The 10,583-nt window shown below is 43.3% G+C and overlaps 1 pseudogene; it reads left to right on the top strand.

The window, feature by feature from the left end:
• The first annotated feature begins 8,234 nt into the window (after window positions 1-8,234).
• On the top strand, window positions 8,235-8,922 carry LOC148526739 (N-alpha-acetyltransferase 40 pseudogene; annotated as a pseudogene).
• The last annotated feature ends 1,661 nt before the right edge of the window (window positions 8,923-10,583 follow it).

Raw genomic sequence — 10,583 nt, forward strand, 5'->3', positions numbered from 1 at the left:
CAGGAGAAGCTTGGCTCCAGGCGCAAGCTCAGCGGAGCTTGCCACCAGCAGCCAAGAAGCGGCGGGGAGCCGGTGCTGGGACAGAGTACTAATACTGTATTAGATGGCGCCGAGCGGGAAAAAGTAGTTTGGCGGTGGAGAGGGAGGAGAGAAGACCTCCCAAAGAGCGGAAGATCAGCGCGTCAACAGAGGCGGCGGCCGCGGAAGAGGCCAGAAGACGCTGCTGTCAAGAGAGAACACAGGTGGCGCTGACTGGAAGAAGAAAAGAAGAGGCGGCGCCGCTGGCCAGGACGGGCCAGCGGCCGAAAAATGCGGCTGAGGACCGGAGAGGACTGCGTGGGAGGGAAGTAAAAGAGCCTCATGAAGCTCCCCCCCCACAGCCTCTTCCAACAGAACAGGTAGGCCCTCCATGAGGCCTACCCTTTTACCCCCTCCCTAGACCACCAGGGTTGTCGGGCAATAGGCCCGTGGGGCATAGTCGGGCACTAGGCCAGTGTGAAAATAGGCAGGCACAAGGCCTGGGGCACAATAGCGAGCATTACGCCCCATAAAAGGATTTCCCCTTAAGTAGGTGTAAGTGGCCTGGGTACTAGGCCCAGGCCACTATTCAATAAAGTAGGCAGGCACCAGGCCCGTGGCCATAAACCAGGCATAGGCCAGTACCCATACAAGAGGGCACTAGGCCCTATATAGTAAGCCCCATCATTAGGCAGGCCCATAGGCCTGAGCCACGTTTTGGAAAGGGGACTCTGGGCAGTAGGCCCAAGTCCCTTGAGTACCCTGCAGTAGGCAGGCATAAGCCCTGAGCCACTGGTAAGACCCTGGGTGTTAGGACCAGGGCCCTGAGCCCATTAGGTGTGCCACTCATATAGAAAGGTTGCCCCGCATAGATGATTAGAGGTGTTAGCAGTGGTGGAGAGCTGTACGGCTCCCACCAATGAGGTAGTGTTTTCCCCAGTCACTGAGAAGAGGAGCTGGCCATCTCTGGAAAGGTAGGAAGCAAGCATTTAAAGGGACAGCACCGTGTTTTGCTCTTGTATACTTATAGTCTGTGGTTGGTGTTCCGTGCATGGCAAAAGTTTAGTTTTTGTTATATCTGTCGCACTACATGCACTGCAGGTTGAGGGTGATGCCGTTTTAGTATGTGTAGTTGCTTGACATAGGTTTAGGCCCTGCACGGCTGTGTTGTGTATCTCCTTACAGGGACCTGTAGGCGAGTGAGCGGACGTAGAGCACGAGTGGACACGGTGAGAAATATCTGTGTGTACTGTCTCTCCCTGTTTGTTTGTCACTACCTAACCTTCCTTCTTTCTGGGCAGACAGTGAACCTTGCAACCCGGTGCAAGGACGGATCTTCACCTGGTGCGTGAGTACCGATAGGTGAAAATTCAGGATCTGAGGCCAAAAGTGCCAATGATGATCTTCACTTAAAACCTGAATTTATCCCTCGGTTCGGTAGGGTGTGTTGGTCGACGTGAGGAGGGACAGCACTCACATCGTCCCTTCCTCCTAGGTCATCGTGTCCGTGTTCGGTTTGGGAGTTCCAGGACTGTCTGTTCAACACACGGCCTGAAGGTGAGAGGGTGCGACGCAAGGTAAGGAGCAGAAGTACACCTGCATGGCAGCAGGCACTGCACCGCACTACCTCTTACACAGTAACACACATATTGCCTCTGGCGCTGGGTAGTACATTCGGTGGTGTGTGTTTCAGCAGCCAAAGAAAGTCAGACAAACTCTTATTGGCTGCTATGCCCACTTTTGGAACCAAGCTGGAGCTCACTTATGAGCTCCACCTTTCAGCTCCCACAGTGGTTGATGGGAGAGACATCATGATGTCTCTCCCATAGTACAAAGCAGGTGGACAGAGGAGCAGACATCGGCAGGCACAGCAGGAGTGGTGATTCAGGTAAGTTGTCTGTGTGTGTATGTTTGCCGTGTTACATATGTAAGGGGCACTACTGGTCGGGGGCACTTAATAGCAGCCCTGTATCACTACTGGGGGCACTGCATAGAGGGGACCACTAATGGGGGCACTGTATAAGGGGCACTACTGGGGGCCTACATAAGAGGATTAATTCTGGGGACACTGAATTAGAGGGGACCACTAATGGGGGTACTGTATGAGGTGCACTACTGGGGGCACTGTATAAGGGGTATTACTGGGGCCACTGCATATGGTGGACCACTACTGGGGGCACTGTATAAGCAGGACTGTATAAGGGGCACTACTGGGGGCACTACATAAGGTGACCATTACTGGATGCACTGTATAAGGGGAACTACTGGGGACACTGCATAGGGGGAATACTACTGGGACACTGTATAAGGGGCACTGCATAGAGAGGAACACTACTAGGGGCCTGCATAAGAGAGACCACTACTGGGGGTACTGTATAGGGGGACTGTATAAGGGGCACTATGGGGGGCACTGCATAGGGGGGCACTGTATAAGAGACACTACTGGGGGCACTGTATAAGGAACACCACTGGGGGCAATGAATAAGAGGTACCACTACTGGGAGCACTGTATAAGGGGCACTACTGGAGGCTTTGTATAAAGGAAAATACTGGGGGCACTGTATAAGGATGCACTACTGGGGGCACTGTATAAGGGGCACTACTGGGGTACAACTACATGGGGCACTGCTACTGAGGACATTGCATAAGGGGGCATTGCAAGAGGGGCACTACTACTGATGGCATTTAGGTGCATAAGGAATGGAAAGGAATGCTCCAAGAGTGATGAGAAATGGGGGTATCATGACCAATTTTTGGTGTGCGCAGCAGATAAGGGGTGCTTTGTTCTTCATCTTGCCCTTTGCTCCAAATACCCTAGTTATGCCACTGCCAATGCAATCCTTGACTATGAAACCAGCTTTATGCTACACATCCAGTACTTTAGGCAGTTATGTCAACTTTCCTTCAAAATATTTATAAAATTCCCATCTTTTTACACTGGACATTACCCAAACTCTGATTCATTTTCTCAATATATTCCACTTTTGCTACTGCAATATTGTCTTCCCCTGTCTATCCCAACTACAATTCATATGAAATGCAGTAAGACTGCCACTTCTCTTTTTACTTCACCTCTTCGGCTATAATTTTAAGTCCCTACATTGGCTCCCCATCATTTCCAGAAAATAATTCATGCTACACACCCTCATCTACAAATCCCTAACAACATCTCCCCTCTTACTTCTTTCACTTGCTCATAAGATGCTTCCCCTCATATAATAACCACCACTAACCATTTCCATGTTGTTCCCTACTTATGAAACTCCCTACCTAACATTAGCAGTCTTTCCCTCAACCTTCAATCTTTGAAATTCAAAAAATGTCAAAACTTTTTTCTATTTGAAATTTCACTACAATATAGTACAGAAACAGTAAATGTTCATATTCTACTTTAAACAAAAATTATTAAAAATATAACAATAATTTAAATAGGCAGAAATCTAAATATAATATAATGGGCAAAAATCTAAATATAATATAATATAAAAAAAATATAAATGGGCAAAACTATAAATAAAAAATAATGGGCAATATAATAATAATAATAATATAATTATGACTAATATAAATTGGCAAAAATAAAAATATAATAATATGGGCAATAATATAAATGGGCAAAAAGATATTAGGCTTTGAGTGATGAGTACAATCTTTGATGTTTGATTGACAATACCAAATTTAATATTGAGATCCCAAACTTAAATTTGGTATTGATAATTTTAGAAGATCAAGGAATAAATACAAAGTTATAAAAAATTTTAAAACATCTGATTAGTTTATATATATGTAAGTAATTTGCTAACTGGATCTCGGTAGTGGTGGTGGTGTTCTGGGAATGGGTATGAAGTCTTGGCAGCTGAACGCCAGCAGACCAAAGGGAGAAGATCCCGACAGGGCAGGTAAGTACTCTATTCCTTCCTCTCTCCCATCCTAACCCACCCTTAGTGGTGCCTAACCCTAACCTCTCCCTTAGTGCCTAACACTAACCTTCCCTGGGGGTGCCTAACCCTAACCCCCCCTTACTGGTCCCTAAACCTAACCCTCCCAGGGGGGTGCCTAAGCCTAACCTCCCCCAGGGGGTGCCTAAGCTTCTCCCCTAGGGGTGCCTAACCCTTACCATCCCCCCAAAACCTAACCCTAACTCCGCTATGCTCCCTAAACCTTACTCTCCCCTTGTGGCTAACACTAAGGGTGACCCGGACTTACCTTGTTCGGGCAGGCGTCAAGCATTCTAACATTGGGATTAAGATAGGCATTGAAGTCAATGGTGGGAACCGCAGAATGAACTTTAGTAACCTGCAGCTCTCCATTGACTTCAATGGAGGAGCCGTTCATTGGCTGAGAGATGGGGGCTCACCTCCCTCAGCCAATAAATGCTCAGATACAGCTCTATATAGGCAGAAGCCACATCTGAGTGTTTCATTCAGGAGATATCAACCATCCTGGTTGGTATCTGTTGCATGGATCACAATTTTTGTTTTTTATGTTTTAAGAAGACCGTGGATGCCTACTTTGGACAAGGGGACCACTCCTGGTAATGTAGGTGAGTATGTGTGTGTATGTATGTAAAAAACTGCACTTTCACGGTGTGTGTGTTGTGTGTTTTTTTACACATTTCTTTACAGGTGAACTACAGGTACCAGAGGTCCCTTAATGCCCAGCATGCTGGTACTTGTGGTTCTCCAAGCACCAGCATGCAGGGGAGGCTTGCTGGGAGCTGCAGTTCAACTGTAAAGACATTGTTGTTAATTCTATTTTTTACACACCACATACACTGTCAACCCACCACCTACCACCCAAGGGTGGTGGAGATAGCCCCAGGCTATCAGCCTAGGCCAGGGGTGCCCTGGATAAGGGGACCCCTTTATTGGGGGGTTCCACAACTCCCCAGGGATCACTGGCTTGGGCTGACTAGCAGTCAGGACTGATGCAGAGGCTGGGGGCTGGATGAAAAGGCTCCCCTGGCTGTGTCATCAGCCCCCCGCTAGAAAGGGTCTGGTGCTGGTTTTAATTATATAGGGGGACCCCTATGCATTTTTTGACCCCCTATAATTAAAAGCAGGACTTGCCCTGCAGCATGGTGCTGGTACCTAATTTATGGTGGAACCCTACTCATTTTGTTCCCCATAATTTTAGGTACCAGGACAGGCTGGCAAGTCCGGGGCTGGTTAGCCTTTTGTGGAGGAACCTCACATCATTTTTTAAACAAAAAATGAACCCTAAATTATTTTTTTAAAACAAGCAACCTGCACATATTTCACTGATATGTGCAGTCTGCTTGTTCGGGAGAGAAATTTGGGCGGTTAAATCAGGATCATCCAAATACACCATCAATCAAAATGATCCTGTCAAAACTGAGAGCTTGGTAAATTCCCAATTTTTAATTGAAAAAAACAGCCATTTCATTGATCCTATCCGAGTTGAAAGACGGGACAAATCGGGACCAAATCGAATCTTAGTAAATTTTCCCCATAGTTTAATTTGTACTGGTTGCTCTTTCCTGCGCTAACCAATTGCTATTGATTCTTTCTCTTACAATTTCTCAGTAGGACTTAAAATGGTATTGAAAAGGCTCAAAGAGTGTTATTGTAGTCTAGAAAATACTGAAGCATTCTTGAAGAAAGTTGAAACAAAGACAAAGACTACGAGCACTAGCATATCTTCTCCTAGAATTAGAGTCTAAAACTAACCCATTTAGTGGGATTCAGCTACTTAAATAATGTTTGAGGAGGGAACCCATTGTCAAGAAATTTCCATATAACATTCAAAAAAATGGGTCTGCTTTGGCAGCTTAACCATAGACAGTCCAGGTTATTCAAATGGTAAATAAACTGTAAAAGGTTACGGTAACTCCAAAATGCCTCTTCCCATACACAAAACTGAGGTAAGCATACCTCCAAATTATTCTATTACAATTGGTAAACAGTAGAGGATCCACATTGACAATGTCCTCTGCACAAGAGGCATTACCCTCTTAAGAAGTGTTGTGGATTTAGAGACAGCATCTGTTTTTGATAATGTTTTACAAACCATGTTTCTAAAGACTGTAAGGCTATTATGAAATGAGTGTAACAATGAGAAACATGTGACTGCTTTACACATAGATATATTCAAGTTTAAAGGTGTCTATACACTAGATGACTCGCAAAAGATGCAATGTTGTCAACGATTTCCCTTGAACTCCCAGACAAATGATATCTTGCATAAACTGTCCAATCTGACAAACAATTTTACCAACAACCTTAATCTCATTAACGAGATTGGCAGATCTTGCCTGATGTAGGCAATATCTGAAAATCTGGTGTACCACTTGTGGGTACATGCATTGGCATTGTGATTGTGAGTGGACATATTTTACACGATTTACCATTCTGATGCATCAAAATTGGGTGAATCATGTAAAATATCATCTAGTGTGTATGTACCTAAAGTCTCTTAAACCTCTCAATTTGGTGACAAATCAGAACAGAGAGCAGGAGGAAGAAATAACAGAAATGTGATGTACAGTACAGATGATTGCAGAGAAGATGACAGCAGACAATCCTGTTCCAAAGTATGCTTAGTTAGAAGCACTATCCCAAAATAAAATATTCTTATGTGCTACATGGGATTTGATCCCTGGAACTTGTGGACTTGAGAACAGTAATTACAATGCAGTGAGATTGTGGATTACCATGTCTACCATGGATACTACACTCACCCAAAGGCATGGAGTCCAACAAACTGTTCACCAAAACTTCTACAAGGCCAGAAGCCCACAGGTCACATTAATCTGGATTAGCACATGGTGACTGAAGAGGGACATTGGAGTGGCTGAGAATATGTAGAAGTGTATCCACTTGCGGTAAAATGATACTTTAGAAGCAGCATGGTGAGCAAAACTACCGAAACACTGCAAAGGCAGAAAGCTGGGAGGTATTTCTGGTGCTGCAGGTGCAACAAGGTGAGAGGCACCTTTGATGCTGCATGAGGCTTTTAAGATCCATTGCACACAGATGTACAAATGCTGCAAGCCACAGTGATGAGCGGATGCTAGCAATGTAGTTTTGTAGATTATTTTTGTTTTAATTATGCAAACAATTCAAATAATAATAAAGCAAATATTTAGCAAAAAAGATGGTCAGCATGGCTAAGTCACACATGACCTGATGTACTGAGATGGGCTATTTTGTGTGAGAGGCTACAGTGTTTAAGGACATGCGCAAAAGAACAAAAATAATTCTTAGAGTGGTGAAAACAAGAGTGTAGAGAATTAAAAGTATAAATACAATTTTAAGTGAGATCATGATATGCAGCTCACCCTAGGGAGGAAGGGTAAATCTCCTCAGTCAGAAATAGCAACAATGAAATGAAAAGTCAAGGTGGCGCTTAATAGAAATGATCCCAATTAGCTAATAATGGGTATATGTGTATATATTAAGTAGACACTTGTACAGATTTTAAAATTTGATTTCAAAAATCAGAGTTGTAATAAAACCATGTAGAATATGAAAAATTCCTAAGAGAAAACATACATGAAAACACATACACAAATATAATGAAATAAAATAAAAATATATATAAAAATAAAACTGAAACAATAGCACTTGAATTGCCACATGCATAAAGGCACTGTTAAATGTCTATGAATATTGGAAAAAAAGCACCCTAGTATTATTGGTTTAGAATTCTTTGTGGGAGGTTTGTAATTGTCCAGACATATCTGGACCTCAATGTGATGATAGTCCCATAGTCCCATAAATAATCAGTCTAGATAGTTCTGCAATCACTCCATACAGGCAGCCTAGCCACTCCATGAAACTAGTGCAGGGTAGCACAATAAGGCATGCTAAGATGCAAGAGAATCCACATCAGGCAAGTACATAGCTTCACCACTGGGTGGTGATTACTCCACTAATGGAAACTAGTGGTACAGTATTGCTGATGACTGCCAGCTCACAATATTGATTTCATCCAGTTTAGGTCAAAAGGTTGCATCCAGCTAGCTGGCTGACTAAGCTAAGAGACAGCAGTGGGTGGTTTTCATTAATCAAGAAATAGGTCAGAGGCCCGAGGGAGTTGGAATATGTTTATGGACTGAAGAAGGGGAAAGGATGGAAGGATTGATTGTTTTCAATTTATTTATTTTAATGTTTGATTCTTAAAAAAAATTATGAGCTTCTTCACCCCCTCCAGCACCGAACTGAGCTTCAGAGTATTACATCATCAGCTATGTCATGGGGAGGAAGTCTGTACGGGCATAAGAAAAAATAACAAAAATGCCAAGAGGAACATGCTGCAATGGCAGCTGTGTGTGCCAAGGTGCAAGCAGCCAATCAGCTGGGTGAGCCTTTAGAAGCCTTTCCAGTCTTTAAGAAGTTTGATAGAAATTGGTTGAATCTGTATATAGAGTGTTGCAGAGTAACAGATTTGGACCAGAAGACTCTAGACTGGGTATTTGAACTTACAATTACAAATATGCAGCTGCTATATGAACAGAGCAAGTGGGAATGGAAGGAGTAGGAAAAGCGTGAAGAGCTGACAGATGAACATGCCTGGTACCTTATTACCAGAGATTAGCTTTCTGTGCCTTTGCTTTTGTGCACTTCAGATTTGATGTGGAGTGCGGAGATGAGGTCCTTTATTGTTATGAGGTGCAGTTGGAGATCCGTGATTGCAGGAAAAGATTGGGAAAATTCCTGGTACAAATCTTACAATTGATAGTAAATAGCACACAGATGAAGAAAGTCATACTTACAGTGCTCAAACACAATCACGGTGCTTACCATTTCTTCAGAGATGCTTTACAGTTTGAGATAGACATCTCTCCCAGTGTGCTGCAGTGATTTCAAATATGAGATTCTGAGCCGCAAGACAAAGTTTGTAGACAGTCCCAATTCCCAATCAGGCCATTGTGCAGACTGATGCCACTGAATAAGGTGGTGGATGGACACATGGAAAATTATGGGGGGTTCAAGAGGACACAGCGACTATCAGTATCTTCTGTTTTGTAAGGGTTTTTTCTACTCTTCTAGTTTTTTTTTTTAAATTAAATTTAGGATGCTTAAATACTGAGTGATTGTGCACATGCATGTGACTTACGCCACTGCAAATCCTTTTCACAGTAAATAAATTCTTGTTTGAATTCCCAAAGAAATGTATGAGGGAAGATCAATAGGATCAAGTTCTTCAGTTTGTGAAAGACATCTTTGATCTGGAGGAGGTTTTTATACATTAATAAAAATGTGGTGGTCTTGCTTGTGGAGGTGCTGGTAGTACACACTGCAAACAGATATTTACTTTATGCTCAGTGAGGTTGTTAGGGATAATGGGACCAAGACTTGCTGTTTACATCAGAGGAAAGCAACCTGTAGCTCTCTGAACTAGAGCACCCCCCATCTGTGATGTTTGCAGGGCCTACTGGAAGTTATTTGTCAACAACAGGTGTCATGCCTCAGGTTGCCTCAGCCTGCATTATGCACTGTATCTAACAAGTAAATATGTATGTAATGTGAGTGACCAATATACACAACACATTTTTGTATTAAACATATTTAAACAATTGAACATTCAGTGCTTAACCTAAATGTGTATATGGTTAGTGACCATAAATGAAGGAATAATATACAAATAACAATATAAATATGAATATAGTTTTACTTAATGGATGCTTGAAATTCAACCAATGTATTATTAGATATGGAATTAATCCACAATATAAGACATACGAGTACATGTACAAATATTAAAAACCGAAAGTGCTTGATATGCACTACCTGGTATTGTGGCAAATACCCTACTGAAATCTCACACTAAGTGCACTATACTGAGACCTTGCTAATATGAAAACAATGGAAATGTCAAAGGTTGGCTTGGAATTGGGGAAAGAGGTTAGCAGCATCCCGCTAACTACTGCAGTGCATGTAATATGAATATCCTTGTTTGACAAGTCAGGTGAAGTGATGTCTAATCCTGATGCAATGCCGTTGGTGGCTGCAGATATCTTCTGGTCAGATAGGAGGAGACCACTGTGGACTGGGGTACAGGGGCTCCGGACTGGGGTTGTGTTGGCTAGCAACCTGAGTGAGTGATACATCTAATGAAAGACTGTATCCTGCACCCTGGCTCTGTGGCCTCACAAACCCCTGTCTGGAGAGGGGAACCGCTGGATGAGACCACTCACGACCACAGCCTGCATCCCCCTCCAATATAGAGACTCACCTGTCAGCCTGTCAGTTGGCACTGTCTGAACTCACTTCACAGGTTGTTTCTTCGAAGGGTTTACAGCACTTTGCACAACACAGAGAGTAGTTTCCACTGAGCTTGAGTAAGGTACATTTTACCTCCTCTTTCTATTTTTGAATGGCTTTTTGCTGTTCCTCCATCTGCTAAAGTATATAAAGGGTGGAGTTCCACCTTGTAACTACCTCTTACCTCAGCTGATGACAGGGAAAATTCAACATTTCTTGCACATGCACCTGCTGAATGGCGAAAATGTCCAGAAGTTTTGTTGGCCTTAGAGGGCATCTCCTTCACAGCCCTGTCATTTGTACCACCAAGTTGTTTTGTGTGAGCAAAACATGGGA

Source organism: Taudactylus pleione, unplaced genomic scaffold, assembly GCF_031769625.1.
Source record: "Taudactylus pleione unplaced genomic scaffold, aTauple2 ptg000095l, whole genome shotgun sequence".
NCBI classification, from domain to species: Eukaryota; Metazoa; Chordata; class Amphibia; order Anura; family Myobatrachidae; genus Taudactylus; species Taudactylus pleione.